A 9,698-nucleotide genomic window follows, 5' to 3' on the forward strand; every position below is an offset into this window, starting at 1 on the left:
AAGCTCAACCGACTGAGCCACCCAGGTGACCCTCACTTACCTTCCTTTTTAATAATCTTTTCATGTTCTTTACCCATTTTTAAGTAGATTCTTTTTCTTTTAATATTTTAGTGTTACTTTACATTTTATAGATATTGGTCTTTTGCCTGACTTTGGCCTACAAAAAAGTGGAAGCGGAAGATCTTAATTCTGATGAAGTTCAGTGATCTTTCTTTTCCTTTGTAATTCATGATCTTTATGTCTTATATTAAAAAAAAACAACTGCTTTTACCCAGTTTGCAAAACTATCATCTTATGCTTTCCTTTAAAAACTATGCCGTTTTAGGGGCGCCTGGGTGGCTTGGTCGGTTAAGTGTCCGACTTTGGCTCAGGTCATGATCTCACGGTCCGTGAGTTCGAGCCCCGCATGGGGCTCTGTGCTGACACATCAGAGCCTGGAGCCTGTTTCAGATTCTGTGTCTCCCTCTCTCTCTGCCCCTCCCCTGTTCATGCTCTGTCTCTCTCTGTCTCAAAAATAAATAAACGTTAAAAAAATTTTTTTTAAACTATGCCGTTCTAGCATTCATATTTATGCTTATGATGTACCTTGAATTAATTTTTGTATATGAAGCATGATAGTGATAGAGGTTCTTGTTTTCATACAGATACCCAATATTACAAAAGTTCTTTATTAAAAAGATTTTCCTTTTTTAAAATGTAATTGAGGGGCACCTAGGTAGCTCGATCAGTTAAATGTCCGACTATTGAGTTTGGCTCAAGTCGTGATTTCACGGTTCATAAGTTTGAGCCCTGCGTTGGGGGTCTGCATAGACAGCATGGAGCCTGATTAAGATTCTCTCTCTCTCCCTCTCTCTCTGCCCCTCCCCTTTCACATATATGTGGGCAAGTGCAGTTTCTCTCTCAAAATTAATAAACTTAAAATAATTCAATGAGCTATATAGCTTTGATTCTATTTCTGGACTATTTATTCTGTTCCAGTGATACATTTGGCTGTCCTTTAAGCAATGCTCTACTATCTTGATGACTATAGCTCTGTAGTAAGTTTTGAAAGCAGATAATACTGAGAGTCTTCCAACTAATTTTTTTATCTTCTCCTTTCTCCTTTGTTTCCTTCTCCTCCTCCTCCTCCTCCTCCTCCTCTTCTCCTCCTCATCCTTCCTTCTCCTCTTCCTCCTTCTTGTTATTCTAGATCATTTGCATTTCAATATTAATTTGAGAAGTAATGTGCCAATATATTTTTTAAAAGGCTGTGGGATTTTGAGATTGCATTGAATCTGTAAATCAGTTCCATGAACATTGTATATCTTTCTATTAATTTGTCCCCTCTGATTCCTCTCAACAATTTGTAGTAGTGTGTAGTTCTTGCATATCTTTTGTTAAATTTATTCATGTACACTTGATGGGATATTTTTAGTTATTTAGTTAATTTTAAATTTAATTTCAAATTTTTTATGACTATTATAGAAATATAAAGTTAATTTTATCCTGAATCATTATTTTAATTTATTAATAATGATATATTTTTAAATAAATTGCATAATGTGGCCTACATACACAGTCATGTTAACTGTGAATACTGACAGTTTACTTACTCCTTTTCACACTTCGTCATTTTTTTTTGTTATTATCCTTATGAATCACTTTATTTTTTAAACTTTTGTTTTGATTAAAATGTTTTCTTTATTTTTTTCTTAATGGCTTAAATAAAATATAATTGCCTAAATAAACTGTACATATTTAAATTGTACAATCTGAAAAGTTTTCGCATATCTGTGAAATCATTGCCACAATTAAGATAATTAGCATACCAGTTACCCCCAAAAGTTTCCTCTTGCCTTTTGTAACCCTTCCCAATTGCCTCTCCCCCCACCCATCACTATTCCCCATTACTGTTGGACTGCTTTCTGTCACGATAGATTTTTTTTAATAGGATCTACACCCAATGTGGGACTTGAACTCACAACCCTAAGATCAAGAATTGTATGCTTTACTGGCAGCCCACCAGATGCCCCCATCCCTACAGATTAATTAGCATTTTCTAGAATTGCAGTTTAATTAAATCGTACAGTATACACGTTTTTTTGTCTACTTCTTTTACTCAGCAAAACTGTTTTGAAATTCATCCATATTGTAGTCTGCATATGTAGTTCCTTCTCTTTTTTTTTTTTTGCTGAATAGTATTTTATTGTAAGAATGTGCTACAATTTTTTGCCTCTCACTTGTTTATAAATATCTGGACAGTTTCCAGTTTTTGGCTATTAGTAATAATGCTTCTATGAACATTTGCATGGAAGTCTTTGTAAAGGCATAGTTTTTAATGGCTAGATCACATGGGGATATACATTTCCAAACTATTTTCCAATATTGTGCCTTCTTATATTCCAATAATGTATGAGACATCAAGTTTTACCAAATATTTTCCAGTATTTGGTATGGGTAGCCTTTTAAAATTTTAGATATTCTAATATGTGTGTAGTGACAATTCATTATAGTTTGAATTTGTATTTCCATAAAGAAATATTTTATAAACTTATGTATGACATGAAATCATAATAAATTAGAAAGTTGAAAAATGACACATTTGTAAGGAAGAAGAGTGACAAAAACACAATTATTTATTCTTTAACTGTTTTGAGTGGAATAATTATTATATATACATTACAGTTGCAATATCTTGTCACTAGTAAATTTAATTTTTTTCACTGTCTTAAGCTTAAAGTATATTTGGATATTACAATATAAGAATTATTGGGGCGCCTGGGTGGCGCAGTCGGTTAAGCATCCGACTTCAGCCAGGTCACGATCTTGTAGTCCGTGAGTTCGAGCCCCGCGTCAGGCTCTGGGCTGATGGCTCAGAGTCTGGAGCCTGCTTCCGATTCTGTGTCTCCCTCTCTCTCTGCCCCTCCCCCGTTCATGCTCTGTCTCTCTCTGTCCCAAAAATAAATAAACGTTGAAAAAAAAAATAAAAAATAAAATAAAATATAAGAATTATCATGTATTATCATGTATTCCACATACTTCTTTCCCCTAAAAGATTTTTTTTCTGAATATTCCTCTAGTTTCTTAGCGCACACATACTTTAAAGAATTAAAGGAAGGTACCATTGTTGGAAAACAATGTCAGACTGAAATTTTAAAAATTCTTAAAAGTACTATTCTTCTAATACAACTACCATGTGATTTAATATCCTTAGTACATATCCAGGTGGTAGTGAATAATTTATTTCATATGATAGGTGTCCAATTAAATGTAGTACTATTGTCAAAAACTGCGTTGAATATTGTCTACTAGAATTCCTTATAGGAATTAGGGACACCTAGGTGGTTCAGTTGGTTGAGCATTGGACTCCTCATTTTGGCTCAGGTCATGACCCAGGGTCATGGGATCAAGCCACACATTGGGCTCCACACTGAGCGTGGTGCCTGCTTAAGGTTCTGTCTGTCTCTCCTTCTGTCCCTCTCCCCCAACATGTGTACTGTCTCCCTCTCTCTCTCTCTCTCTCTCAAATTAAAAAAAATATATTATAGAAGTCTTTACAGGAATTAAATCCACAACCTTAACTATGTTAAAGACAATATCTAACCATTTGAGATGACTTATATTGGCCTAGTTTCTGTTGGAAATATGGAATAATGCTGAAGATTCCTGAATTTTGGACTCAGCACACCTGGGTTTGATTGATTTTGAGGTCTTATATTTATTAAGTATATAATTTTGATAGGGAATTTAATCTCACTTCACTTGCATAATTTCTAAAGTTGCATTAATTTTTTATATGTCAAAAACAATAAATATAAATTTATAGGCATATAACTGACAGAAAGTATATCAATCAACATATGTTTCTGTCATGTGGTAGTCACAGTATTAAAGCCAGAAATTTGTTCGTTTATTTATTTATTTATTTATTTATTTATTTAAAATTTTTAATGTTTATTTATTTTTGAGAGAGAGAGAGAGAGAGCATGAGCATGGGAGGGTCAGAGAGGGGCATACACACAATCAGAAGCAGGCTCCAGACTCTGAGCTGTCAGTACAGAACCTGACATGGGACTTGAACTCACGGACTGCGAGATCATAACCTAAGCTGAAGTCTGACGCTCGACCAACTGAGCCACCCAGGCGTCCCTGAAGACAGAAGTTTAGATGTGAGATTCTTGCTTTCAAGGGAACTTTGTTATAGCAGAGACATCTATGCTAAAGACATGAGAATTTAATAAGAATATCTAACTAAAGAGTTGAACAAACAAATGAATAAAAGAGATAATGTACCAGGCAGAAAAATATTCTTTGGGGAAAAGCTAGTAATTGAAAGAAAATAGAGTTAAAATTTTTCATTATGGCTAAATTAGGGATGGCTTAAGCTGAGCTGGAGGGTTGAGCTGGAGACAGCTCAGAGACCATGTACATGTTAAGGATATTGGGTTTTCTAAAATGACTGGACAATTAGGTTAAAATGTACCAAACTGCCATTTTTGTAGATGAAAACATCTATTTGGTTCAACCTCAATAAATAATAATAAATTATAAAATGTAGTTAATAGTAGTATCAAACATATTGGAATAGATGTTTGCATCAGCCAGTATTTTTGAAATGCTTTGAAAGATATGGTATATAAGTGTTAGCTGTATTTGCACAAAGGTAGTGACAATGATGATGGGAACAAGATGACAGGTAAGAGATTAAGTTTAGAGGGGTGCCTGGGCAGCTCAGTGGGTTAAGCAACTGACTCTTGATTTTGGCTCAGGTCATAATCTCATGGTCATGGGATGGAGTGCTGCATCAGGCTCTGTGCTGAGTGTGGAGCCTGCTTAAGATTCTCTCCCTTCCTCTGCCCCTCCCCGGCTGGTGTGCAAGCTCTCTCTCTCTCTCTCAAATAAATAAATAAATAAATAAATAAATAAATAAATAAAAGGAGAGAGATAAGGAGATAATGTTTAGAAAATGAGATATAATTTGGCAATTTTTTGTTTACAAAAGAGATGGAATGAATGGGAGGTTTTAAGGATGACCTTCAGGTTCTTGGCTTGATGCAAATGACTACCATTTTTCTTCAACATAAACAGTATTAAGATATATCTAGGGAAGCTCACTTCTGGACATGAGGAGTTAGTAATGGCAATGGGATGTGGCCATAGAGGTGTTTGGTGGACTACTAAACGGTAAGTGTTGTCAGGAGATATGGATATAGGATTGCTAGCACGTAGATGCTAATTGAAGGCATGTGAAAGTGTGAGCGGTGGGTGTCCTGGGGAGAGTGTGGGCAGTGGAGTGGGATACTGGAGGTGTTTTGCCATTATCTCTGAAATACACCTGCTTTGAAAGGATGGATGGGAGGATGGAAAAACAGAGTAAGCATCTAAACGAGAGTGACCTGAAAACAGGAGAATATATTGTCTTAGAAGTCAGAGGAGGAACATATTTTAAGAAGAGATCATCCAATGTGGGAAGCAACCAGACTTATTGAAAGTCAGTTCACGGGTCACGGGTGAATTCTGCACCGCTGCTTTCCCACCATGCAAGCTGTGTCTTCCTGCTTACTTTCTGCCAAGGAATGCACTTCAGGTCTCACTGAAAGGGAGCACAGTGTGTGAAAATCAAGGCAAGAAGATTGTTATTTATGATACGATCCTTGATAAAAGCCGGGAATGATAGTTTTAATACATTCCAAATGAGGCACATGCTTATTTTTTTTCCTGCACTAAATGACTACAGGTGTGGCTAAGATAAAGGCATAAGAAAAGCATACAGTTTGAAAATAAAAAATTCTCAAGTTGAAAACTTGAACCAAAGTCCTTATCATTCACTGAAAATAGAGAGGGAAAGAATGTCAATCTTTTAATTCACAACTGAGCAAATAAAATGAATATCATAAGTAAAGATTTCTGGAGAAGCGAATACCCCAGAATAATGATGAAATATATGGACCATGCAGTGGAGGCCAAGTGCCTCATTTAACTGATGGTGTCTTTTGAGAAAGAATATTGATCTGAATGTAACATTGGTCTATGCGATGTTTTTGCCACAATTTCATGGCATAATTTTCAGCCTAGTTTGGAAATTGTGTGTATCCCTAATCATTTAAATTAAGGAATAATTTATGAAAAATTTGCAGTTTCAAAAGTTATGACTACCTAATGGAAGATATTTTATAATCTAGTTTCTAGATTATACCTTTTTAGGGTGTGAAACAGCAAATTATATTTTTTTCCCAAAATTTCTACTTTCTAAAATTAAGCATCAAGGTAATAGAAAATTTGCACTTATGGAAATTTATATTGCAAATTTATATTGCAATTTATATTGCAAAACACTAATGATTAAATATTATTTATGTTTATGGTATGAGGGGGTGGTCATTAATGATGCTATATAAAATAACTGATTTTATATAGCTTATATAGCATTTAATTCTGTTGCCTAAAATTGGAGCGGTAATCTTACTATACTCTTATCCAAGAAAATGGTATGAAATAATGTGTTATCATCAATAAATGTAGATGAGCTGGGCAAGGGTTAGCAGGGCATTTCCTTATAGTTTCCTTGCAGAGTCAGCCCGTTTCATTATTGAGTGCTAAAAAATTGATGTCCTGGTTTAACAGGCTGAGCAAGCACTTTGTGTCTCCTGTATTACTTTGGAGGGGCGGGGGAGGGATAGGAGATGAGCTCCATCAGTAGTTGGCAAAAAGCAGAAGACATAGCAGCAACCTAAATGGAGTGGCTGTAAGGTGGAAACTATTAGAGACTTAGTTTATCAGGAGGTTAATTGGAGGAAGAAAATAAATGCTAGGAGAGCTTAGAAGAGGAAATTAACAAAGTAAGCAAAGTGCAAGTAAACATGCAGAACAGAAGAAATTGGGAAAGTGTTACTCTACTCACCCAGAGATGGACCATCACAAATTTTGAAATACCCACCAGAATTGATGAAATTAACATTTCTGAATATGAACTCTTATGGTTAGCTCAAATATCTAATACAAGAACACTCTATAGAAATGGGAGTGAAATAATTTGAGCATTTGAGAGGTCTACAGCTTTAATGAAATGAAAATGATTTGGGGGTGGGGATTTTAAAATATTTTATTAATTTATAATCTGAAATCATGCCAGGCACAGTAAAGTGAATTATCACTAACATTAGTTATCATTTTCCAATTCACAGATCTCCACTATGGCTTCCATTAAACTGACATGGCAGATATATTAGCAACATTTTTCCTCCAAGGTCTGATTGGATATTCTTTAAATAGATGAGCTGGATGTCACCTTAACATTGGGGAATGCTAAGATCAAGTCCACAGATAGGGATAAGATCCAGTTTCATTTAGAAAGGTAATAACAATAGAAGAAAACATGCAAGAAATCACAGCCTTCTTCGATGAGCTTTAGAAGGAAAGCTTCATTCTCTAGCGCCCTTTTGGTCAGAAAGAACAGTAACATTTAATTTCTACCTCCTTTGAAGACTATTTTAAAGCAGCCTTTAGTACTTACCTAAATAACCTGACTACCTGTTCAAAACTTAATTTCTTGGAACCTTCTCAGATTCTGTTAAAACTAATGTGAACACTCAAATGAAACAAAACAGAAACAAAAACCTAAGTGAACACTTACACTATGGTATTAAACCTTAAAAAATATTCTTTGGAATATCTAGGGTGATAACTGGTAACCGATGACTTTGATTTCTGTTGATTACTCCACTCCCCAAATAGAACACCAAATATATTATTTCTAATGTTTGTTTTAGGAATTTTTCCATAATATATATAGGAATTTGAAATAGTAATCCAACATAGAAGGAAAAAAAGAAAAAAACATGACACACTGACTCGTTGAGCATCGGAAAGTGATCAAGAGCAGGGGCAAATCTTGGGCATATCGTTTCCTGGCGATGTGACAACCCTCTTCTTCAGTTCCCTTTTCTGGAAGTGGGAATTTCTTAGTACCTACTTCATGCAGTTGTGAGGACTCAGTAAGATAATGCGTGTAAAGAAATAAAATAACAACCTATTTTCTATAGTGCCAAATATATTTATATTTTTTCTACTATTGCCTAAGGTAAACCAAGATTGCTGACTAAATTATAAATGACAAAAAAATTGGAATAATTTATAGTTGCGAGATCTATGTAGGTTATTAACAAAATGAGCACTGTTTCTTAATGTACACAGACAATCGGCTTGTACTGTTAAGGTGGCTACAAAAATACCATACGTGGTTTATAAACAATAGAAATTTCTCAGTCCTGGAGGCTGGGAAGTCCAAGAGAGAGACACTAGTGATTTAGTGTCTGGTGAGAGCCCACGTCCTCGCTCATAAGCACTATCTTCTCTCTGTGTCCTCACATGGCAGAAGGGGTGGCAGAACTCTCTAGAGTCCCTTTTATAAAAAGGGCACTGGCCACCATCATGCTGTAATCACCTTCCAAAGGCCTCCACCTTTAGATATCATCACATTGGGGATTAGATTTCAACATGTGAATTTTCAGAGGATGCAAACATTCAGTCTATAGTAACAATCCAGAAAATATGTCCATATGAATGGGAAGACTGTCTCTTACAATCGTAGTCCAGGGATTTTGTTTGTTGCCCAATAGAATATTCTGTGATGACTAATGTGTTCTATAATCTCTACTGTCCACTATACAGTGTCTAGCCTCATATTACTCTTGAGCCCTTGAAATGTGGCTAGTTTATTTTTTTTAAGTTTACTTAAAGTTTGTTTATTTTTGAGAGTAGGGGAGTGACAGAGAAATAGAGGGAGAGAGAGAAAATCCCAAGCAGGCTCTGTGCTGATATCTCAGAGCATGATGAAGGGCTTGAAACTATGAACCCCAAGATCGTAGCCTGAGCTGAAATTAAGAGTTAGACATTTAACCGACTGAGCCACCTAGGTTCCCCAAAATATGGCTAGTTTAAATGATGAACTAAATTTTTAATTTTAATTAGTTTAAATTTAAATAGCCATGTGTGTCTTGTGGCTATCATATAGAATATGACAGATATAAAAGATATAATGGAGACATTGGAAATATATTTTTAAAGTTCTATTTTGCTTTGTTTATAAGTTACAAAAAGACTACACAATATATTCAACATATTTGCATGCTATGTAAACAATAATAAAGGAAAAACTGCCTATAGGAGTTTCAGAATATATAAGAAGCAAAATACATAGGAAACAACCTCTCATAAAACCTAAATAGATTTTCTCCCAGGTTTCAGATGAATATGTATAAAAACTCAGTGCACTTTTGTTTTTTGAATATTGAATATTATCATAATGTGTAAAAATCAGGTTGTTTTGAAAAATAGATGCTTATCATGGTCAATGTTTTTTAAGATCATTGTGTCCCTCTGACAATGGAGGAGAACCTGTTTTGTATTTCGACAAAAGATATAACCGATATCAGACAAATTCAAATTAACAGATATTCCACAAAATAGCTGATCACTACTCTTCAAAATTGCTGAAAATTGCCTAAGTCACTAGGAGCTGGCTCAGATTGGAATGTAATGTGGGAGACTAGATTGGGTTTTGGAACAGAAGAAAAAAGTACATTATGAGAGGAAAATGGTGACATTTGAGTAATATTTTTTAGTTTAGTTAATAGTGTTTTGGATAATAATTGTTGCTTACTTATATAAATTGCTAACATTAGGGGCAGCTCAGGGAAGGGAATATGTGAATTCTGTAA

Source organism: Prionailurus bengalensis, chromosome D2 (genome assembly GCF_016509475.1).
Source record: "Prionailurus bengalensis isolate Pbe53 chromosome D2, Fcat_Pben_1.1_paternal_pri, whole genome shotgun sequence".
Lineage (NCBI taxonomy): Eukaryota > Metazoa > Chordata > Mammalia > Carnivora > Felidae > Prionailurus > Prionailurus bengalensis.